Raw genomic sequence first — 26,479 nt, forward strand, 5'->3', positions numbered from 1 at the left:
GTAAATAGAAAATGCTGAAGAGCAGGGTTCTTCCCAGAGGGGTTGAAGATTTTTTTAACTTTAACGTCGAACAAAGTTCGGGACCGGTGGGTTGAGACATGGGGACTTCCTTAGCCTACTAGTTAGAGTCCGCAGCTACAAAACAAAACCACCCTGAAGGTGTCTGGGTTCGATGCCCGATCGGTTTAGGATCTTTTCGTAATGGAAATTTCCTTCACTTCCCTGGGCATATAGTATCATCGTGCCTGCCACACAATATACGAATGCGAAAATGGCAAGTTTGACAAAGAGAGCTCCAGTTAATAATAGGGTCCTAAAGCCCTGTCCTAATTTTAGTACCAAACGGTTGATTTTAGGCCAAAAACACATGTTTACACAATTTTCGAATGCTTTTCGTTGGTTTACAGTTAAAAAACTTTTTTTATGATTTTTTGAGATTCTGTGACACCCCTTGGTTTAAACTTAAATTTTGGGTATATTTTGTTTTCCGCATCCCTTCCGAAATGTCAAATAAGAACAACCCCAGTGTTAAAAAAATGAGCCTATGTGGCGTTTTTGCCGACTCAGTGAATGTCAAACATGATCTAAAGTGTCGAGGTTTAAAATTGAACCTATTTTTAAAGTTAAATTTTGAATTTGATATTACCGTTATTTGAACAGGGAAAATTGCTAAAGTGGTTGCAAGAACATGCTCTTTCGTCTTATTAAATTAAAACAAGATTTCATTCAAAATTTTAGGACCCTATTGTGGAAGTGCTCATTGAACACTAAGCTGAGAAGTAAGCTCTGTCCCAGTGAGGACACAATGTCAAGAAGAAGAAGAATGAACAAGTATTTGCTCGCACTAACACATCGCTCCTGGTTTTGAGATTTGTTCAAGCCTATTTTGAACAGAAAGATTGATGCAACGCTTTCAGTTACTTGAGTACTACTGATTTTCTACACTCACATTCGGTTATCGGTGCTACTGAAAAGTAAAAACAGACAATATTTCATCTGCGCCAGAAAAGAAAAAATGATTAATAGACGCCATTCATCTCTTTTGCACTCGAGCACCGCAAACCGTAGCATGAAGATATTGTCAACGAGTTCTGCACAGAGAGCTGAATATTATGTTGTTATCTAATAACATGTCAGAAGTCAGCACTCCGTGTGGAAAATATTATCCCGCATAATTCAGCCCACGGTAGCCATAAACTCATCAGATAGGAATAAATTTTCTCAACACGTTTCCTTTGACCTTGCGGGGGAAATTTGCCTGCTTGTTTAAGACCTTAAACATCCAGCAGTAGTTAGTCGAGTTGCGAAAAAGTTTATACCCCTCAAGACAAACACGTTCATTGAAGCAAATCCTTTGACTTTCTCGTTCCAAATTTAGGAGGGCAAAGTTTGACTGGGGAAATTTCAAAGTAATCAATTCTGCCACATCAAAATAATTTTCTTTCTTTAACTTTCACTTTCGAAGTCTCGCCTGATAAGCGTTGGCCAAGAAATTCTTCTTCTTCTTGGCGTTACGTCCCCACTGGGATAGAATCTGCTTCTCAGCTTAGTGTTCCTATTAGCTTTAACACTATTATTAACTGAAAGAAGTCAAAGTTGCCATTTTTGCATTCGAATGGCAGGTACGAAGATACTTTATACGCCCAGGGAAGTTAAAGAAATTTCTATTACGAAAAGATACTGGACTGACCGGGAATCGAACCCAGACACCTTCGTTATGGCTTTGTAGCCGCAAATTCAACCACCAGGCTAAACAACTCCCCCATTGATAGATCAAACGAATAACCAAATCATGGGAAAAGTTTGTTCCTTGAGTTTTCTTTCGGCGAAACGTGCAGGATGACTACTCTGCGGGTGGTTCTGGAAACTTTTTTGATGGTAGTATTTCAGCAGACGTGATAAGCCGGGTTGATTCATTCAATGCTATGACAATCACATCTCCCTGCTGAACGAAATCCAATGAACAGCACTCACGGGGGACATCGACACTGTGGAACTATTCGATTCAGTATCTGCTTTTTGTTTGAAAATGTATGCCCGAAGTTACTTTCTTGTGAACAACAGATTTCTTTTTAGTTTGGAAAACTTTGCAATCATATTTCCGGTTTGCAGTTTGTTGGGAACAGTAAATTCGATTGTGAAGAATAGTTTGTCGGTGAAGAATAAGAGAAAACCGGATGGTTCTTTCCCGACCAGACCTAAGAAACAAGATCATAATGGATAAAGTTGAAAATCAAGTTACTAAGGATTTCGAAGGCTGTATCAAACAAGAAAACGTTTTCGACAATTCCAGGGCGACTGATTTGGAAGATAAGGTATTTAGAACAGAATGATGCTCCACATCAACGAAAATTCATTTTTTGCCAATGAACAGTTCGGATTCGGCCATGGACATTCAACCACTCATCAAGTTTAACGTGTATCAAATTTGATTCGTTCCAACAAATCTGAAGGCTATTCTACTGGCCTTACTCATCTAAACAATAAAAATCAACAATTCGATGCTTGTAAAAAATAACCCTTGACTATTCAAAAAATTACCCTATACTAATAGCCACATTGATATCAAGAGCTGATATTTTCAACTGCTATTGATAGATATGTGTTTTAATCTTGTTATCCAATTCTAGTCAGGCTGTATTCCCATTTATTTCAAAGCATCGCGATTTCTCACGCAAAGCACGCGAAAACTCAGTTCGTGTTTTAAATTGTGCTTCTTTCGACATTGCCGTCCGTTCTTTTGCGTCAGAAAGCACTGCGAGCTGTCGACAGTGGAAGGCCCATCAGCTGAAGCTCTTTATTATCGCTGAGGTTTTTTTGCTTCCTCTACAACGTTTTTTTCTTGCTGATCCGTTTGTCTACAATAACTCAGGAAGTACTTGTGGTAGTGCTCATAGCTGCTAAATAATGAGCTCCTTTTTGAAAAATTTAGTCAGTGTTGAAAGATGAAAGAAACTCAGTAAACTCTATAAAGATGTAACTTATGAAAGTAGAAAATGTTACCGTTTAGTTTGATCCGAACTTTCCTGTGAACGTAAGTGTGGTGTACTTAAGAATGGATTGCAGAAGATGATAAATTTAATACAGAGTAATTCTCGTTGAGACCGGCCCACTATTTATACTTGGTCTTTCAAAATGTTCAAGTTTATGGTTATTCGAAAGCTCCTGTCGAGTAAGTAAAGAAACTGCATTCGATTGGTCAAATTGATGGACCCCTCGGTAGTTATAATTAAAACAGTTTTTGTGGAGCCCATGAGTTTTGACAATTCTTAGCTCACTCAAACTGCCATAACTCAGAAATTTCTTCGACAACTCCATCATAATAACATGGGGTGATATGAATAAAAAACTTTGAACTTTACTACATGTAGCATCTACTCAAAAACAAAATCCACAAAGTTTACTACACTTTTGGTATGAATAAAAAACTTTTCGAACATGTAGTACTTACTACTTTCGAACATGAGCAGTGACTGAAGATGCACGTTAAGAAATTTAAATTCAGAGTGCAGAGTGATTCTGCACGTAAAGAACAATCTATTCAGAGTGACGCCTAAAATTAATACAATCATGCATATGAAGAAAATGCATGGAATCTAATCGATTACGCGACAATTTGCACAAATCATGAAGGTGCTGTTATTTGACAAAATTTGTAGTGTAATTTTGCGATTAGTCTGGTATTCTCTTTATGTCTATGATTTTATGATGATGGTACATCAAAGAATTTTCTGGGTGGTTTTCGGCCTTCGCCAACGCCAGTGATTGATGATTTTTTAAATACTAGCTTAACATCTATGAAGATATCTTGAGATAACAGCTATCAAATTTGGAACCACATATGTTCTAGCACCAGTACTGAGATTCTGGTGAAATTGCGGTAGAATTTTGATGCTCCCCGTGTGTTTTCTTAACAGCATGTTGAATTCCGGAAGTTCTAAGTGTTTCTGCGATATTCTCGTTATTTTGGTGGGGTTTCTGATAGTATCCTTGTAATGTCTAGAACTTAGAATGTCGAGATTTTTATGGGAATTGTAGTGATTCCATTGGTAGTCGTTAGAATTCAATGAGGATCTCCCCTAAAACACCAGGGTTCCCTTTGAAATTATCAAAATTCTTGTCGATTTCACAAAAATCAAATCGTTTATATTAAAGCTTTGCTTTGAAATTCCAACGGAACTGGAGATCAACGGAATCTTAAAGGTTTTTACAATAATTACGATTGATTTTCAGAATTACAAATATTCACACAATAATTCGCAGGAATCCCACCGCAATCTCATAGATTCTTACAGAAATACCGTCTCAAAGATACCCACAGAATTCCAAGAGATTAATATTCGGAATCCCATTCCCAGACCCAATTCTAGAATTTTTACCAGATACCTAATATTTCCGCAATATTCCTAGAATGGTATTTAAACTTCCAGAATTATCATAAAAAATCCGACATCCCTATCGGAATCCCAAAGTTCCTACAGGAATTCCGGAATTCAAAAGGAAATCTGAGATGTCAGAGTTTACAAGTAAAATTCCAAATTACATTATAAATATCTCAATTCCTACCGACATCCTAAAATTCCTAGAAAATAACATAATTATCGTAATGCCAGAATTCACACGGATATTACAAATTGCTACTGCCGGTAATCTTTCCGGAATCTCAGCATTGGCGGGGCGAATGTTTTCGTAACCTCAGAATTCCTAAGCAAAACTCAAAATACCTTCCGAAATATCAAAACTCATATCGTTTTCCCATGATTTTTACTCAAAAGTAAATTATTCCATTCAATTCCGCAATCTCAAAGCATGTGTAGCAACCTCTGAAGCTAACTACCAGTAGCTTTGTAGTAAATGCTACCTTTATTCATAGCAATGCGTTGTTTGTAGTATGTTCGAAAGGTGTAGAAAGGAAAATGACACAAACATGTTCCACTCGTGTTCCACATATAGCGTTTACTACCGAGAATGTAGTAAACTCAACTTTACTACATTTTATTCATACGGCCCATGGTTTTGGAAGAGAATTGGAGTTCCATTTGCAATATTAACAATATTTGACGGCCATATTAAATTTAGTCGGAAAAACTTAATTTTCATGGTATTCGCAACCAGCATAAGTTTGAACACGTTGAAAGACGAAGTATAAATAGTGGGCCGGTCTTAGCGAGAAATACTCACAGTCAACTGTTATACCCACGAGCTTAACAATGATTGATTGGAGATACCTAAAGGCAGTAAGACAAAATACATGGTGACAAGTATTTTTTGGTTTACCACGAAGTGCTGCGTATAGAAATTGCACAATATAATCAGAATGAGAAGGTTTCTCGTGTGACTTTTCAAAAGGACGTTGCGTTTTTTTTTTTGGGTAAAGCGCTAGCCAAAAAAATGTCTTCCGTTCTATAGTCAAAAGCTTCCCAAATGCTTCAAGGCTCCTCCAATTCAGAGCGATTTTTTACGGCGACGTCAGCGACAAACAATAGACGCGATTTTGCTATTATTCGATGCATGCGAAGTTTTATGAGCGTGTCTAAACAACAGCAACGTGATTTCGCAGCGATTTTCGTCACGTCAGTCTAGGTGGTTCCATGTAAGAGTGCTTGCAGCGATACAATAAGGGGTTAGCCATATATGACGTTTATCATTCGAGGGAGGGGGGATCTATGAAAGGGTGACAGTGCATGTATTAGGTATTGGAAAAAGTGTAACAGAAGAGGAAGGGACGTCATATTTGAATCTTCCATAACAAAATCGCGGCGATTTGTCGCTGTCGCTGAAAAAATAGCGTTGATTTGGGGAAATGTATTTCACTATTAAAATCGAAAGAGAGCGAGAGAGGTGAGAATCTCTTATTGTTACATAGGTGCTTTAGTAAAGTTCAGCAAGATTTCACGATCTCTTTCGGTTGAAAAAAAGTTCTTCTGGTATTTTTTTGACGTAGGACTACGTCTTTGTTTTCTATATTGGGGTGCACTTTAAAAGTACGGAAAATGAGACATGTAACGAAATTAGGGGAGATTTTGAACGTTAATAGCTTAGTTGTTTATGAACCAATTATTACGATTTTAGTATCATTCGATCAGAAATGTATCTACGCATCGTTAGTAATATATCCGATAAGTGAATTTTGTTGTTTAACTATTGAAAATTTGATAAATGTTGACCCCTTTCTTATCCAACCAATCACGTTCGAGCATTTTTCGACGGTATTGCTTCCCACTATAAAAGCAAAAGGGTCCCTGTTTCTTCCCTCAGTCTTCTTTTTGCGGTCGGACTGTGAACACGATCGGGCGAGTCATTATCGCTTTGCTTTTGCACCCGCATCACAGTCCAATTTGTGTCGTCGGAAGAGGAAGACGCAAAACTGATTTGCGGCGGCGATGACGATGGCATGGGCGCTTCTCCGAGCGGCGGACTACTGCGTCCAAGCCATCGTCATCGCTGCCGCAAATTTATCCGCGCTCCCAGATTTCGACACGTGATAAATTCAGCATCGGTGGTCAAGAAGCAAGCCCGTTAGGAGCCAAATACCAGAAGCCCCTAGAGTTGCTGATCCGAAGCGAAAAGATCAGCGAATGAAGCGTCGGACTTATGAAATCGCTCAAGATTCCAAGAGTGAGCATCGTTTCCAGATTTCGCCTTGTACCCGGTGATCCACTACCCGTTGCTGTTGTGCGCCATCCACGGACCATGGCAATCAACTGATCAATCCCGCAGTGCTATTTATCTGTGCCCGCATCGAGGCTAAGAAAGCCATCGGCCCTTGTCAGGGCTATCAAATTTAGAATGCTTTTGAAAAGAACTTCTCATTGAACAATTTTCATCATTTTGATACCCATGGATCAGAAATTTACCGTCATGATAAAGAAAACTATTAAGTGTCATTATCTAACTATTGAATATTCAGTGAATATCAATCCTTCCAACTATTTATGTTCGACCAATTTCTCACGCATTATTATTTTCCGCAATTTTCAAGTAATTCTAAGCCCAACTCATTATTGGAACATACCCATTTCCCAGAGTGGTCGACTAGAAAGAGAAGAGCACGAAAGGAAGGAGCATCATCTGCTAATCTAAGGGTTTAAAACATGCTTCCTTCGCCGGATTCGATTTCATTCCAATTTCGCTTTCGAGAGAAGCAGTATGCCGCTTGGAGAAGCGCCTCAGCCATCGTCATCGCCGCCGCCATTTTCATCGCTGGCAGAGCGTTTGGCCTGCGCTTCCAGATTTCGACTCGTGATCATGCGTCGGTGGTAGAGCAGTAAAGAAGCACGCCCGTTAGGAACCAGATACTAGAAGCCCCCTGAGTTGTTGATCCGAGGAGCTGCTGATAGAGTGTCGAACTAGTGAAATCGCTCAAGGTTTCAAAAGTGAGCATCGTTTCCAGATTTCGACTTATGCCCGGTGATCCACTACCCGTTCCTGTGTGCGTGCTGTTCATCTGTGACAGCATCGAAGCTAAGAAAACCATCGGCCCTTTTCAGAGCCATCAAATGTGTGAAAAGAGTTACAAGAATAATATTTCCGACTTTATTACATCTTATATTCCTCAACCAATCTCACAGCTTCATACAAAGTTTAATTTGTCATGATAATTGATGACACGACAATTTGTGACTGAATTCGCGGATGCTGCTGCAGTGTCGTCGGGGTAAGTGCTCAACATTTCACAACGATTGCAAAATAGAGTGGCATTTAGGACAGCGTCTTTAATTTTCCATATTTTATGGGAATACTTAAATTATGAAAATGATCACATGTAACAAAATTGCGACATATTTAGAATGCTTTTGAAAACAAATTCTCATTGAACAATTTTCATCATTTTGACATCCATGGATCATAAATTTACCTTCATACTAAAGAAACTATTGATAATCTATAGCTAACTATTGAAAATTTAGTAAATGTCAACTATTCATGATCGACCAATTTTGAACGCATTATCATTTTCGGAAATTTTCAAGTAATTCTAAGCCCAACTAATTATTGGCACATACCCATTTCCCAGATTGGTCGACTAGAAGAGAAGAGCACGAAAGGGAGGAGCATCATCTGCTAATCTAAGGGTTTAAAACATGCTTCCTTCGCCGGATTCGGTTTCATTCCATTTTCGCTTTCGAGCTGGTAAGAATTCATCTGAACCTGCTTAGCGAGTAGCACCTCGCAGCCAGAAGCCTGCTGAGCTGTTGATCAGCGTCTGGTTTGTGAAATCGCCCTAGATTAACCCGCGCTTCTAGATTTCGACTCAAGATTTCAAAATTGAGCTACATTTCCAGATTTCGACTTCAGCCGTGTGATCCACTACCTGTTGCTGATGTATGCCATCCAGAATTTATTCAAATGTAAACACTTTTGTTGAGGATTCTCCGTTTAACCATGGCAATCAACTGATAACATCCTGCAGTGCGATTCATCTATGACAACATCCGAGCTAACAAAGCCACCAGGGCCACCAAATGTGCGTAAAAGAGTTAACAAAATAATATTTCCGACTATATTTTTCACATTGCCAAGCAATGAATAATATTTCTCTCAAACCATAAGACCAACAAAGCGATGACCGGAGCTTTCATTACAATCCTTGAATAATTTCTCATTACACATTAAAGACACATTACTATTAAATATTCGCTATTTAGTTTAGCATAGTGAACATTGAGAAACTACTGTTCTTTCAAATACTATCATATATTTCATAATATAATATCAAAATGATCATACAACCTGAAGTGGAATTTCACATCCTCATAGATAAGTATGACGAATGATTGTCCAAATTATAATGTTCATACAAAACGAACTCACGTTCTTCGGATAAATATAAAGTATATTTGGGACATGATTAAACGTACAGTTGACTGCAAATCGTTATATGCATAAATATTTACGAAAGTTTCGAGCACTGAAAACAGTATGAAGTCAAAACGAGCAACAAGAACGACATCAAAATCAGTTACATAAACCGTCGTGGTCCTACGTCACCAGTTTGTACAACCCCATAGGGATGTACCCTTATAGTTTTTTCTTTTTAAATATAATTATTTATCAGTATTTTCATATTATAGAAACATCTCACGGAAGTACAAATAAGTTAAATCGCTGAAATATTGGGATTATGACGTCAACATCTGCCTGAATTTTAGTGATCGTGGAATGTCGCACCAAAATTTAACTATTTGCGAAGTTTAAAATAATCACTGTTTCAGTACACCTATGGGGAAACTGAATAGGCTTTATGGCAATGGCGATGAGACGTTCAATTTGAAGGAAAAAACAAGAAAATTTATGTGAATTTGACGATAAATGTTGGATTTACATATTTTTTCTCATAGATCTTAAATTTTTTAGTATAATCGTTCTTTTAAGTGGGTTTATCATACCTGTGAAACATCTTAGATATCTTTTCATCTTGTTTGCATCGTACTCTATCAATATTTTTCAGCTGTGAATGGTTTTGCTATCATATTCTCAAAAACAAGTTATTTCAATTACAGTGACCCAATGTCACCCCTTCTATGGGGTGAGATTGAGTCATTTTTCATTCAGTTGTGGTGCCGCTGTGAATAAATATTTTTCTTTGATTTTTTGAACAGTTGTTATGCACCAGATTTGAAGTTTAATGAAGTTAAATTGCAACAGTTATTCAATAAATAAATCGTACAAACCCCCTTTTGACCCATTCTCACCCCCAACGACGGTACTAGTAGCTGTAGGTGCATTCAGTATACATGCAACAACAGTTACATTGTCATTGTTATACATAACGGTGCACTTGGCTGTCCAGTCTGGTGCAAAAGCATTATCAAGGTATGGAACAGCTGAACTTATCATCCTCATCACGTTTCACTGGATCACCGAATGTACATGTACAGAAAATCAACTTTTCGCAATTAATCCAAAATTTCTGTGAAATGGGTCGCACGTGTTGTGAATGGGATTCTGCTGGGTTTATTGTTTCGTTGAATGAATTCACAATACAACGAAGACCTTAATATTTCTAAAATGTTGGCTTTCCAAAGTTGTGCAACATTACGGCACTTGAATGTGAATCTCTCATCAATGAGATAGCTCTATACCGAAGACACATCACTGATCAAAGGATAAAGAAATTAGTATGTCATCAACTACCGCCGTGCGGGGTGACATTGGTCCTAGGTTTGACTTTGACCGCCCTTTTCGATGCATCTCTTGACTAGCACGGGAGGCAAAAAACTAATCCTTGACCATCCAGTGGCTATTCATAACGTATTCTTGAAGCTTGCCACATTATTTTCATTATTCTGGTTTTAGTTTGCTGTAAAAATCTTGGCCCAAAGTCATCCTTATGAACCAATGTCACCCCGCACGACGATACGTCTTTAATCCACAAGAACACTCAGCACAGTCTATCACCGAATCATTTGGGGTGCCGATGCCATTAGTAGCCTACCTAAGCTATAAAAAATCATAACAAAATAACGAAAAGTCCTAACAGAGATATTTTGGTGTCAACAGAAAGATTTCAACCTATACTAAATGGAAAAAATATAAAAAGAGTGATAAAACTAATATTTTAACATAAAATCGCTTGAGCCACTATTGGTACACGTGTTCTAATAGTTGCGCTAGTGCTCCAGTAGTAGACGTTTGGGAATGATACAAGGAATTTTAAACAAAATGGTAAATTTTTACAAAGGTTTAATATTCCCTCGGAACAGCAATTAATATCTTTCGAATGAAGCATGAGGATCATCTCTAGGGCTTTTCTTCATTTTTATACATCCATTTTAAAAATTGCTTCCATTCGTTGATCCAATACTGGAACACGACGGCTACTATTGGTGGAAGGGAGCCAATTTTTTACGTAAACTTAATTATTTATATGACTTTTTGATAAGATAAAAAGCTGAAATTTGGCAAATCGACTAAACTAGATGCGATCTATCCACCAAAACTAGCACATTTCGTTTTTATCGAAAAATGTACGTTTTATTCCATAGTCCAATCTACTGGTACATTACAACCATTGGTACCGGCACCCTACCAGTGAAAGGTTCCGCAACCTTCCGACGCCGTTTTCTTTAGCCTTTGCTGTGCACTATGGGCCAGAATTCAAAATTTTGGCGACGAAATAACAAGAACTTTTATAATGAACAAAAATCATCCTTAGCGTAAGATCAACTTATACGTGTAAAAGTATTGTATAGGACGACTAAGAAGCATTTTGAATTGGATTGAGAATATTTTAAAGGATTATAAATTTCAGGTATAATAGAGTAAAGTGGGGCAAAAGTTCGAGTGGGGCAAGAGTTTCTTTTTAAGATTTCTAGCTCAAATCAAATCAAAACTTAGAAATGTCATGGTGGTTCGAATGCTATTCAAGTAAGAGACTTTCACTCCAAATATCATAAAAATTGATTGAGATTTGGAAAAGTTATGGCTATTTGTTGTTTTTCGACGTAAATATTGTAATATTTGGTCAAACTTTCGATACATGGAACCAAATGAAGATAAAATATTTTTCAATATTTTATGTAAGGGCGTTTCTAGGCCTATCATAAGGATGCTTTGACGTGTATTAGTTTTTCCATAAATAGTTGGAATCAATTTTTAACCCATAGCGGGGCAAAAGTTCGAATCTGCGGGGCAAAAGTTCGACCCATGTACAAACCCACGGAAAATTTTTCAAATTTCCTGAAATCTACATATTATCTTTAAATTTAGTGAAATTTGCCTGATCGTGCGAAAAATGTCACAAAAATTTTACATTTAGTTGTATTTTAGTGTGTATTTTTCGGCAAACATAAGTTTACGGCTGCTATAAAGTATGCCTGTCATAGAAGTATTGATATTTTGTGTTTTAGCCAACGAACTTTTGCCCCACACTAGATTTTTTTTTAAGACAATCAATTTTGAAACTGTTATAACTAAAAATGGGTAAATATTTTGACACAAGTTTGTTCAGCAAAGTTATAGCCAATATGTTTTGTTTCATCTGCTATTATTTTCATGGAAGCTTTGATTATACCACTAAGGTCGAACTTTTGCCCCACCATACTCTATGTTAAATGAGGCATTTTCATTGAAATTCGCTTATGTTTCACAATTCAACATACAAAGTCAAATTTTAAAGATAGAAAAAACAATTCAAAGTATTTTGAAGATACAGTAAGAAGCTTCTTAGAACAAAATCCTTGAAAAATGTGAACGTAAAATCATATTTTTTTAAAGAATATTTTACAGTATATTTCTATTTCATTCATTATTGCCACGATTGAAATTTAATAACACATTGCTTTTGCTGTACATAATCTTCAACTAATTATTGTCAAGAAAATGGAACAAAAATTATATGAAATACATACGTGTAGATACAATGTTTTTTAGAAGGCTTACAATTCAAAACTGTTTAATACGTTTCGATCATATTCACTCTCGAAACAATATGGTCAGCAATACTTAAGCTACAGTAGAGGTCTTACTTGATGTGGTGAAACATAAGCTTTTGGACAGCAATGTTTTATTGTATGCAGGAAATTCTTATTTGCAAATCGTATTTTTGTATATGCTTGAATTTAAATCAAAATAAATCAAGCAGAATTTCTAATACCTTATTTGATTTCAACGAATTGAATGACTGTGATTTATTTGTACCGAGTCTTACAGTTTATATATCTTAACCACTTACGTTCTTTTAACAACAACATACTAATCTCACCAATTTTCCTGGCTGCAATTTTGAAGTTTACGAGAATTCTTTTATATTTTTTTAGATCAATAGTTATCAAAGGATACAAACTCTAGTTGGTTTTAAATCGTAGGAAATATATTCGCCCAAGCAGCACAGTTTGTTTCAACTCAAGAATAAAATTATCTCTTGAAACTAATCAGAGTTGTCAAGTATTGAAAATATGACTTACAATTGCACTGAATAGCAACGCAAAAAGCGCAAGAGGCAGAGTCTGTTTGCAACATGTTTAAGTTATATCGAAATTGCTTTTTTGTTGCAAAATACCCAAAATTAAAAAAAAATAAAACAAAACTTAGAACGAGAATTGAACTTCCGATTTCAAGTTCACCAATCTTTTCCTCTACTCACTACTCCACCAAGCTCTTCGAACAATTGCTTCGCTGATGCACTATAAAAGCGACCCCATGGCCCATCAATCAAAGCTTGTTGCGTATAACTTTAATGCATCCTTCGGAATACAAGTTCATTGCTGGCAAAATTAAGCCATGCCTGAAATAATCTAAACTTTTCGCAAAAACTTCCGCGCAACACAAGAGAAACGCCTTTTAAACAAACAAACTGTTGCTAGACTATGCTTTCGTTGTTAGATGATACGTAAGGTGCAACTCGACCATATTGCAACTGGATTGAAACAAACAAACTTCTAGCTGTCATACACGTAGTTTAGTGCAACTTTGTCGTAACTGTGATGAATCTTCTTGAGTTGTGGGTATGAGAACGAAAATTGAATGCAAGTTGCGAAGCATCGAATGAAAATAATTTGAAACATAACATTAGAACAGGGGGGTCCGTAGCCTTGAGGTTACGCTTTCGCTTCATAAGCGGAAGGTCATGGATTCAATTCCCAGCCCCTCCACAATAAAACCCGTCCAGCCACCAGAAGACACCGCACGGAGGAGCGTGCTTTGGGGAGCACATTCATCCTCCGTCAGTATCAGATGGTGACTGAGACAAACTGACCCTCTTCGCAGGCAGCTAGCCTCACTAACAGCAGAGCTCTCTTCTACCTGCTCGGTGTGAGAGTGAAAGAGTAGGAGAGAGTGAAAGTTGATGTAAATATAAATAGGTTAAAAATAGATCTGTATCGATAAAGAAGCTACCGATCAACTGATTCCGGCACAGTAGTGGCCACGAGCACGGAGTGCCTTAAAAAAAAAAAAAAAAAAAAAAAAAAAAAAAAAAAAAAAAAAAAATAACATTAGAACCGGCATTTTGGGAGAAGTTTCAAGAGTTTGTATGAAAAGTTGCTAAAACATCTTGATAAAAATGACTTTATTGCTATTTGTAAATGGCATTTGAAGCAAATCTAGTCGTTTCAAAAATGATGAATCAAAAAACAAGGAGTGAAATGCATGTTCATTGGAGCGGCAATGAAACTTTACGAGCCTTGATATTGATATGCAACCGAGCTAGAAGCAGGTAAGTTGGAAAATGTTTCGCGTGCTACTTGGGCGGTTTTCATTTTACTCATCGCTATAGTTATTTTTATAAAAAATAGATTCTTGGACTTTTGTCCCGAAATTTTAATTTCTGGCCCATAGTGCGTGAACCAAATTTATTGCACAATAAGAACTACCATATTTCACGAACATAAGGGAGCAAATTTAGTGAAATGGAATGGTTTCTTTCCTCCCACTTTTTCTCATCCCGCCTAGCGTATCCGATGGCACTGCGTCATTATTGTGGACACCGCCGATGTGGCGCGCTTTCAATGACAGTGACAATGACCGCAAACAATACAACGTGCAGGGCGAATACTTGAATAATGAGGAATTTTCTATGAGATGAAAATAATACTTGCGAGCCAGCAGCGGATAGGATTTCGTGTTATTATGAAGTGCAAATTCCATTAGGCATCCTTTACATATGCAAGTGGTACAAAGGAGAGAATGTAATGTAATACATCATAAGGACTTTGGAAAATATCTGTTCTATTGTACTCTTCGTAATCCTTGAAAGCGGCATGATCTGATCTTCCAAAAATTACGTTAAACGACATACATTGCGATCTAATTTTACTATTCCCATAATTGATCTAATCAATTAAATTTCAAATAAATTCAAATGCTAGAAGGTATTCCAGTTTTCCTGGAATGATTTTGAATATTGGTTGTATAAACGTTTAGATATGCGGAAGTGCTTGATAACGCTTAGGAATCGTATAGATTTGTTTATAACTTATTTGATGAGTTAAAGTTTACTGAGGCCTTAAGTGTCTGTAATCTGATGAATATAAGGTTTAAAACGGTAATGAAAAATTAATTTGAGTAAAGTTATATGTCAACGTTGTTCGATAAACATACAATTATCGTTGTATGATACAATCTGAATGAAGACTGTACTGTAACTGAACGTAAAAAATGAAGCAAAATTTAATTGAACTGTATTTCTTACAATGCAAATCACTCAGAAATTGAGACAGATATCCTTCTAGTAGTATTTCAAGAAAATCTTTCAACAATTCTATTCGGAAATTGCTTCATGAATCAGGTCTTCCAAAGTGTTCCTCTAGAAAACGTACAAGTACTGCTGTTTAAATGAAACAAATTGAACGTTTCTCATTTAAGTTTACTGTGCACGAGATATAACTAATAAAATAATCAAACCGGTAACAACACTAAGCTGAGGAGGGCGGCTATCCTCTCTGTAGCGATGTCTAGAAGAAGATGCTCTAAATAACCCACTCACTTTGAACGATTGTGATAGTGTTTATGAAAACTCAGAAGCTAGAATCGTGGCTAAGAGTGGCAGTTTCCATCGAGATTGACAGTTTGCGGTCTTTGCTAGGAACAAGTTTACCAGGCGAAGTGCGTTCCATCCCTAAAGATTTCCTAAAGCTGAGGCGATTAACGAGCACAGATTTAATTTTGCTCTGATAGCGTTTCGCTGACGATGAAGTTAAGTTTTATACGTGATGATCTAGTTAGAAAGTTGAGTGAAAGTTTAATTAATATTGCTTTCGCTTTTTTCGCTCAAACTTGACACGAATTTATTAGAATCATGGACAGGGTTCAACTCCTGAATGTTACTGAGTCAATCCGAAGTCTCTAATTAAGAGAATTACCTTTCAATTGCTGATTGATTGAACCTTTATTATGGGGAAATTCAGCCCGAGGCTGGTTCATCCCCGTCTTTCAATTGCTCTCTTATTGCCTGTCTTTTGATAGATACACGGATTTTGACAACCACTTCCAGTCTCATACCGTATCAGTTACTCGCATCAACAGATGGACATATTGATTCTGGTGAGCATGTTCATCTTTTTCTTATTTCTTCATTAGTCCAATTTCATTTTAATTTAAATTATTGAACAATGTTCGTAACATGACTTGAAATGTTCTTTTAGATATGAGATAGGTACAAGGAAAGGACGATAAGATACTCAATGCCATGGTAAGTTGCGAAATTATTCATCAGTGGGAATCTGGCTGTATATCTGTGCGTACACCACTTCTTGAAATATTAATAAATTTAAAAATCTTGATCACAAAATCTCAGACATTTTTCACAAAATCACTAGAATACTACTTAGCGAGATTATTTCAAATTCTACTTTGGATGAAATTTAACTCGAAGGCAATTTCCAAGCAGCACTTACACCTACCACAGGGAGCCTTACTAAAATACAGCAGCATCGCCGCATCCAGCAAATGAACCTACGGCAACCTGTTCCGCCGTTCCTCTTGCCCAAACAATCTCCCCCGACTATCGACAAAACAAACAAAGTTTCCACTCTCACCCACTCGGGACGGCACAAAGTATGGACCAAATTTCGTCCTCGTCGTCAGGACATACAAATGAAGGTATTTACACAAGCTGACGGTGGACGATATCTACGCTGGTCCCAGGTTTTTTCGCAACCAAATGTGTCGTCGTTCATCTCATTGTTTCTCCGTCTAAAATATGGCAAAAACTTGGACGACTCCCACGGTCCACCAGAGTCTTTCCTCCCGGTTCTTCCAACGGGTAAGGGTATGCGATATTTCGAGAATGTTTCGTCAAATGATATTTGAAACAAAATTCTGCAGAATTCCTTGAAATCCCAGAAGGTGAAATTTATGTAGAGAAAGAGCACCAATTTTCGACTTATCATTACGATTTTGGCCTACTTTGAGGAAAACCCGAAAATCGGCACAGAATTATAGTAGGACGAAAATTAGTGCTCTTCCCCTATTTAATTTTTATTTCGTTTCGGCAAATTGAGAAAAAAAAAAACGATGTGTTGTCAAGACGATAAGACCTACAAAACGATAAGACCTACAAAAAAGTGTTGTATGGGGGACTGTCGTGAAATTTCCTGACGTTTTAGAGAAAAATATTAAAAAAAAACATTTTCTACACTGAAAAAAAATATTCAAAACTTTAAAGTTGATGTAAAATAACGGCTATTTCAGATTTTGATCATCCTTAAGCAAAAAGTTTCGTAATTAAATTTACTAAGATTCGTCCATACATTGCAAATTGGGCATATTTTAGGGAAAAAAGTTTTTCTAACATCGAATTTTTTAAGACCCAAAGTTTTTTTTTGCTTTTTTTATAAACCCGTATAACTCAAAAACGGTAAGACCTACAAAAAAGTGTTGTATGGGGGACTGTCGTGAAATTTTCTGAAGTTTTAGAAAAAAATATTGAAAAAGTAAAAACACGTTTTCTACAATGAAAAAATTCAAAACATTAAAATCGATTTAAATAAAACGGCCATTTCAAATTTTGATCATCCTTAAGCAAAAAGTTTCGTAATTAAATTTACTAAAAGTCGTCCATACATTGCAAATTGGGCATATTTTAGGGAAAAAAGTTTTTCTAACTTCAAATTTTTCAATTTTTAACTGAAATTTATTTTTTCAAAGATTTTATTTTATATTTTTTTGATTGTGTTTTCAAGTGATAAATGTGTTTGAATCAGAAAATTTATTGTTTTTTTATTGAGAATTGTTAAAAAAACAGAATTATACAGTGATTATGTTTTTTAAATGCAGGCAATCAATGGACTTCGCCTCTGTCTATGAGAAAATCAACTCCGTCTAACAATCCGACGGATTTTTATGGTTTGAAAGGTATCACAGCAGTATTGCAAACATTGAAAAGTAACAACCTTATCCATACCCCATTAAATTCTCTTCTAGAAAAAGTTTTGTGAAAAAAAAACTTACTAAACTTACCTGCGTTAAACGCTAGATGAATAAGAAATAATGCATATGTTTGTATTGTTATCTACCTAAAAAAAAGTTGATAAGCTCATAACTCATGATTTTATTTGCAAATAACAGTCTGCTTTTCTACGAAACAAAAAAGACTCCTTAAAACAAGGTTAAATACTGGTAATTAGCGACTTTTCTGAAAATTATAACGCTGCTCAAGGATATCACTGGAATAATTCCCAAGCAACGATACACCAATTCTAGATTTACCATGGAAAAGATAATAAATTGGAAAGTGTTAGTTTTATTATAATATCAGACCCATGACACAGTAGCAGTTCAGCTATTTATTTCAAAATTGATAAATTTTGTTAAACTAATCAAAAGTTATTTTTTAGTCAGATGGAGCTGCAGCTCATTATAAAAATAGAAAAAAAATTGCCAGCTTATGTAATTGCAAGAAAATACATGGATTGGAAGCAGAGTGGCACTTTTTTGCCACATCCCACGGCAAAGGCCCCTGTGACGCTATTGATGGCACTCTCAAGCGAATGGCAAAAAAAGCAAGTTTTGCAAAATACTATGGAAACACAATCGCAACTCCGCGAGAACTATTCGACTGGGCAGTGAAACAAACTGAAACATGTATCACCAAATTAAATTTCTGTTATATATCTAATGAACAAATGTCAGAGGAATTGGTGGAATTTTTTGATAAGGTTAAAACTGTCCCTGGTACCCAAAAATATCATTGTTTTGTGCCTACTAGTGATACACGAATTGCAGCCAAACGGTATACCAATTCAGAGGATGAACCAAAAATATTCAATTTATTCAGTAAAGCCCAAAAATAATGTAAGTATTCATGTGTAGATACTACGTTTTAGGATATATAGCAATAATAAAAATAAAAACAAACCACGACTTTTTTCATAAGCATAATATTGACGCTTTCCAGACGCCTGTTAAGATTGGCTTTGATCAAATAAGAAATTAAATATTATTTTTTTTTTCTATCTTTATTAACGAGATTTTTAGCCCTGGGCTAGTTCATCTCGGGACCAACGGCTTTACTTCCCTTCCGAAGGAAGTCGTCACTGAAATTTTTAGTGATTATTTCGAGGATGGGATTCGATCCCAGGTCCTCGGCGTGAGAGGCGAGTGTTCTGACCACTACACCAGGTCCGTCTCCATTAAATATTATTGTGATATCTTTCCAACCATAAAAAAATAAATCGGATTGTTAGACGGAGTTGATTTTCTCATAAGCGGTTTGGTGCGAGATCAATTGAATTAAATTAAAAAAAAAACTCTGTATAATTCCGTTTTATTTCTTTTAACTACTCCCAATAAAACAAATATGATCTATTTTGTGATAAAAACTCATTTATCATTTGGAAATATGATCATACTACACTATTTAAAGCGAAATAAAAATAAAATAAAAAATTCCTTTTGGACTTTAAAAAAAATCATTTTGGACTTAAAAAAATCGATGTTAGAAAAACTTTTTTCTCTAAAATAGGCCCAATTTGCAATGTATGGACGACTTTTAGTAAATTTAATTACGAAACTTTTTGCTTGAGGATGATCAAAATTTGGCCGTTTTTTTTAAATCGACTTTAAAGTTTTGAATCATTTTTTTTTTCAGTGTAGAAAATGTGTTTTTATTTTTCAATTTTTGTTTTTCAAAACGTCAGGAAATTTCATGAGTTCTGTTTGATCCTTCGACCTTGACGCTTGCTCCTGGGCAGTGCGTCAAGAAAGCCCGAACAGTTTTTTTTTATTCTTTTTGGGTCGCGCGCTTATTTTTTTTCCTGAGTGCTTTTTTATAGCCGAGCAAACGAGTGAAGCCGAAAGTGGATTGTGGCTGCTCAGTCAAGGATAACGGATCAATTGGTGAGCTCGTTTCATGCTACTATTTCTAATCTATAAAATATGTATGACTGCACATTCAATCGTTACAATGGTGGGATGTAAATATGATTTTTCAACAAACTATGGATGGTTCGTCACTGTGAGTGTCGACACAAACTCTGATTCATGATTTATTTATGTTTAACATTTTTTTTCAGAACACCTCTTATATACCTTTATTTTTGTAATTAAAAAAACTTTGAATGGTTCGACACTACAAGTGTAGACTTGCGAAAGGTTCACTTTATTCAACAAACTTTGGATGGTTCGCCACTGTAAGTGTCGGCATAAGAATAAGAGTGTTCTATGATGTCCCAACCAATCGAGTTTTTTGTTTCTTTTCAAATGAGTAAAATATAATAACACATGCTTTCGTCCTGACAGCTGTAGGAATGTTACATTTAGGTATTTGTTCAACAAACTTTGAATGGTTCGTCACCTCAAGTGTCGGCATAATTTTCCTCTACATAGAAATTGTTCATATCAAATGAAAATATTATATTTACGTATAAGCATGTATATATCTCACAAATCATTGTTTATCATGGTCTAATCGCTTATCAAAGTGAATCCTATGACCCAACGATCCTCCCCATTAACAAACATTCCTCCCAGTAACCTTTGTGGAGATGCAGAGGCAAACACGGTCTCCAAAAAGCAAAGGTTACACACTAACATTCCTTCCCCCAATCCCACCTGACTGCAAGGACGTGGCCGGCGCCGTTATTGACCCTGTATAAATAGAGGCACTGAATTATGCACACTGAAGAAGATTATGGCCAATCCCAGCCGAACTTCTAGTTGATTCTTTGTGCATTTTCACTGACTTCGGTCAATCACGGAATAGCAACCATTGATATGTGTAGTCAGTCTAAGCTAAGCTAAGCTAAGCTTCAAAACGTCAGGAAATTTCACGACAGTCGCCCATACAACACCTTTTTGTAGATCTTATCGTTTTTGAGTTATACGGGTTTATAAAAAAAAAGTAAAAAAAAACTTTGACCCTTTCCAAATGTTAGTCCAGATCGATTTTGAAAAAAAAAAAACAAAATATGCAAAGTATCTTAGTTTCACATACTTTTGACATCCAGAATGTTTCATTGAATTCTGAAGGGGTGCTGCCAATCGCGTGTCGAGTTGACGTGAAATCCGTCGATGACAATGATTACGATGACGGATTTATGAACGTTGATGCGCTCTCGCCTAGGCATTACTAGGGTTCGACTTATTTTTTTTTTTCGAAAGTTCTCACAACCGAAGATTCTTGAGCTCATTTGAACTTAAATAACTTAAAAAAAGAACCTCAAAGTACGAGTCAAAAATATTAGACTTAGAAGTGGCGCAAGCGACTTCAATATGTTATAGGATATGTAAATAAAAGATTATGACTTTCAGTCAAGTCTTCATATTTTTGTTATACATTTTAACCAATTTCAAAGCTTCAAGTATCATTTTCTTCAAATTTTATTTTATGAAAATTTTGCAGTACATAAAATTTGTCTTCAATTAAAACTAATCTGAGTTGAAAGTATTCTTTAACAGATTTTTTTCTCATAAAACTGAAAAAATCATCTTTGCTTGACCATAACTTCATGAATACTCAACCGATTTTAGATATTTTTACATGCTTCTGAAGCTAATTTAGCTGTTTTTAAACTTTGTATACAACATATTTACTTAAAGAAATGTTTTGACTTAGCGCCGATTTCTTCACCTTCGCTTAAGCCGTAAACCAGGTTTAAGGCCTAAGCGGTGGTGAAGAAACCGGTTATTAGATATTCAGAAATTACATTTTTACTTAAACTATGGGCCAATAGGGAAAATGTGGCAAATTTTTATTAAAAGTTCATGTTTTGAGCAGTTTTTGTTGAAGAACTATGTCAAAACAATTTTCAACCCTCTAATACCAAACCTTGCCTTTAGAACCCGGGTAGAGGAAAATGGCAAATGAATAACAAAATTTACCACTAAAATAGAATGTTTGAATAGCAAAATTTGTTCTTTGTTTGTTTGAAAAAAGAGTTAGATAACAAAAATAATAATTAAGATTGTATGGAATAAAAACTAAATAATATGATATTTTGCCAATGTTATAACAAAATAATAACAAAAATATAGGCAACTGTGAATAACGAAATATGTTATTATTTAAATATTGATAGCAAAATAATAACTAAATAAGTTATTCATAAGTAAATCAAAATAGTGGTAATTTTAATTCTTTGATTTTAACATCAAAATTTATCATGATTGAACAATAAACTATTTGCTTTCTGTTAAAAAAAACGTTTGCTCTTAAAATATTAAATGAATATCATACGAATAGTAAAAATAGATATTATGACAAGTTTCATACGAATAGTAAAAATAGATATTGTGATAAGTTTTCAAATATCAACTGGGTACACATTGAAATTTCGTGTATTTTTTATTGCTTGGATATAAAAATGATAATTTTTGGCTTAAGCCTTGGACCATGATATGCATATAGGAAAAAAAAATATGGCTTTTGGAACTTTTCTGTATTTTTGAAAAATGTTTTAAATATTTTTCCTTTTATGTGCAATCAAAAACATCGTACACACTTAAATTATTTCACCAACCTCAGTAAAATATTTCGCCGAGAACTCAATAGCTGAGAATTCGGTAATTTTCAATGCCGAATCTCGGTACTTATTTTACCTTGATTTCGGCAATCCATATTTTTTGCTGAGATCTCGGCGAACGTTACCGAGACTCGGTAAACGCATACCGATATCTCAGTGAAAGTTTTACCGAAATTCGCCAAATTAATACCGAAAATAAAGAATGTTGCTGAAAAAAAATAAATATGTAAAAATAACATTTTTAAAAGTATTGTGATAACTCAAATTTTTGTTGTTGCCCAAAATTAGTAACCAGAAGAGGCTTGAAAAAAATAAAAGAAAAGGGATATTCATGAATAGAAATTAACTAAATTCGCAAATGAAACTGAATCATTGCCTAAAACGTGTTCAGAAGGATTTTAGATAACGAAGAATGATATTTAGATCGAAAATTGAAAATTTGATTGAAGAAGTTATATTAAATATTCTGTTTACACCGTTTAAAAACAAATAAATTAGCTTCAAAGAATGTGAAAAGATTCTAAATCGGTTTATTATTCATAAAGTTATGGTCAAACAAAGATATTTTTTCAGTATAAAGACTAGGTTAGATTTCAGACCAAAATTATACCGATAGGCTGAAAGTTAAATCCAATTATAGTGTAAGTTTTTTTGTGAATTTTCTCAAAATATAAACAAAACATTAGTGAATTTCATCACTTACTAGTATGCGACTTGGCTATTTCCACGTTTTTTTGCCACAGGAGTTATTGGACGAATACTCTTGCTGTGAAAAGAAAGCTCAAGCTCAAGCTTAATAACAACTATTACCAAGAGTAAATCATATATATTATCATGTGATATATTATCATGAATTAATTATACTTTGAAAATTTATTTTGATAATAAATCTCTTAGATCGAACACGAATAACTTTATGTTTTCTACAGAGGTTAACCCCTTATAAAAATTATTTCAGGAATACTAAAGGTGCTGCTAACTAACTTTTCTGAAATTTTTCCAAAGATTATATCACAAACTCTTTTGCTTTTCGTATCTTATCAAAAATTACCATATCACAAGATTTTAAGGGATTTTTTGAATATTTTTTTAGAAAATTCTTACTGAACATTACAGATATAAAAATAAAATTGAAATTAACACTGAAGCTTTGTCACATATTCCATTAGATTTTCTATATACAGGGAAACGTTATGCGAATAGAAGTAGTACAGAAATTCATACAAAAGAAATTTATATTGGAAAGTTAGTTCACTTTACTTCACTTCACTTCACTTTCTCAATAGGGTGTCCCAAATTTTCGCTGGGGGCTCAACCTCAGAATGGTAGCTAAGGATGTTACAATCAAACTTTTATATGAGGAGAACTTAGAGAAATGACATTTTCAGCTTGCTTAGTTGAAATTTTTGAAAAAAAAAATCATGAGTTACTATGTCAAACAAACAGTCCAAATTCAGCAAAATTTCGGAAAACTCATAGTTTTGATATTTTTCGTAGATCTCCTGGGGTCCAAACAATCTGAAAAAAAAAACATTCACTAAATGTTTTGCACACTGATTTTTTAAATGTTGGAAAACTATGATTTTTATTACCTTTTTTTATATATTCAAAAGTGGGAATCAAATTCTACGCTGGTATAATTCTTTACTTATTGAAAAACTTTGCCAACGACATCATACAGCTAATTCAATGCGATTTGAAGTTATTAATAATTTACTGCGGGCAGAAATGCAATTTTTTTTTTTGCAGAATATCATACAAATATTATCAATTTTTCAACAAATGTTTTCATAAATCTAAGGAAACCGAGTGGTGCACTTTTTTTCACATATAATTTCCGTAATACTGGTTTTATTATTTAGTGGACGGTGTTTAGCTCTTCAGATAATTATTTCTTTTCATTGCACTCACTACATGCTGCATAATCCCTCATAACATTATCAAAGGTCAACCAAAACAGTTGAAATTTTTGATTGGCTTCGCATATAAATCGCATTTATAACATTTAATTTCAATTTAATTTTTCAAATTTAAGTTTTGCAGAAATATTGCTTAAGCCTCTGTCCTCTATGCTGTACAGAAGCTGTAAAATTAGTTCCAAAGTATAAGGAATAATGCGAAAATGGCGAATGTGACCCTTTTCGAATAAATATATTTCACATGCGAACGTTTAGCATAATACATTTGACTTGTTGAACGCTTAACATGAACCGAAATAGATAACTGTTATATTCTTACAGCGGTCAGCTCTTGTACGAAACTTATCAACAGTAATATGTGAAATACGATGCGCCATTGGATTTTCATTGGTATTGAAAATTTGATCAAATTTGTATGATAATCTGCAAAAAAAAACACGAAAGTCACATTTCTGCCGTCAGTAAATCTTGAATAACTCTAAAACGCGTGAAATGAGGGGTATCTTTATGTAAAAACAATATCAAACAAGTTTAAATAAACTATTTCATCAGCAAACCCAACAGCTAACAACTTTGTGAAGAAATTAAAATATTTACAAATATCAAGTTATTTGAGTCTATCAAATGCATTTGAAGTCACTGTTGGCCTTAAGTGTTCGGAATATGAGTCAAAACGGTACATTACATTGTACAAATCATTATGTTCAACATTTCAGTTGGAATTTCGTCAAAATTTGGTACCTTCGGTTATATAAAATCATGGTAGGGGTGACACTTTGACTGTTTTGCTCAGATATTTCAGTGCGTAGCAGCTATTCTATTTATCCTACCAAATTTTCGTACTACTGCATATTGCATACCCTTATTATCTCCGTTCCCTACTGGTAGCGCAAAATCAGCTGCAAGTATTCTTCGTTGCTACCGTTACCCTAGGGCTGTGCGATATTTATCCTTACTTAAATTGTGGACGTTCTTACCTTTATAACCAAACAAAAACAATTTCACTTAGCATTTACATGACGTGGAGTAATGTTTGAGGATCTACATTTATCAACTTAAAATTTTAAGCCTTAAAGTTGATATCGCCCAGCTCTATCGACCCGACGTCCCAAGAGATGATGAGAAACTTCCATCCCACACCAAACAATTCTCTTCTGATGGTTATATAAACATTAACGAGTTTTTCCTTTCCTTTCCACAAAGAATGCTTGAATCGAATCCGCAATCACTATTTGTAGGAAATAAAATACCTGAAAGAGTTTAACCTTCCGAGAAAAGAGGTGATTCACGACACGGTAGAAATCAATTCGTAGCTCATTTTTTTCGCCAGGAATATGTATGAATTTTCGCTCCGCTGATTGGTGCTTTAATTAAAGATGTTGTTTCCTTACGATTTCCGAGAAATTCCTCCCACGATGATCCGCTTACAGGGAAGAGGGTAAATTAATCCACTCCAGCTTAGCACCAATTAGTTCCCGTCCCTCACATCTGAACTCCAGCTGCTCAGGTTCTTTGTTATTTTCTACGCACTCCGAAGCTGCATCTATTTCGTCGTTCGTTGTGACCCTCAGCTTGATAACCCATCGCTCACTCATCCCCAATCCTCCGGAAACTTCCCCATCACTATATCACTCTCAATTATCCACTTTTTCACTTTGGCCACATTCCATCATCAGCCGGTACCACCCATTTTCCCTCACGCAAAACAAGAGAAATTTTCCCTTCACTTTCTTCTTTTCAATCACTTTCTTCGGAAGCAGCCCTGCCCTTGGCGGAGGCGTAATCCCATTTGCTTATCACCACCTCCACCTCCCGGGCAGATTGTCAAATCCCAATCACTGCTATTCTGCTAGACGTTGGTCAAACCCTTCACAAACCGAAATTTCCAAGATTCCAGCCTAACACTGCAAAAAAAATATCATAATCTCGCGAAATTTTAGATGCTTCTCAGTTCTGTTGCAAATATGATGTACAATTACATCTTTAGAACGTATGAAAGCAACCAGTGACTGCTGAAATTCGGGGTTCAAAAATCGATAGAACCGGTTTGAAAATTAACAAAAACGATGTAAGCGTTCGACCGGGATTTGAACTCTGATCTTGCGAGTGAAAGTCGGGCCCGATACCTTTAGGTCATCTCAACACTCTACAGAAAGT

General features: G+C 35.4%; 1 protein-coding gene across 1 annotated transcript in view; it reads right to left on the reverse strand.

Moving 5' to 3' along the window:
• Window positions 1-26,479, reverse strand: part of LOC5571223 (potassium channel subfamily T member 2) — a 716,145-nt gene that overhangs the window by 689,368 nt on the left and 298 nt on the right. The window contains exon 2 of the mRNA XM_021840115.1: window positions 25,714-26,226. The gene's annotated coding sequence lies outside the window, so the exon portion shown is untranslated. The remainder of the gene's footprint in view (window positions 1-25,713; window positions 26,227-26,479) is intronic.

The sequence above is a fragment of the Aedes aegypti genome, chromosome 2 (genome assembly GCF_002204515.2).
Source record: "Aedes aegypti strain LVP_AGWG chromosome 2, AaegL5.0 Primary Assembly, whole genome shotgun sequence".
Classification (NCBI taxonomy): Eukaryota; Metazoa; Arthropoda; class Insecta; order Diptera; family Culicidae; genus Aedes; species Aedes aegypti.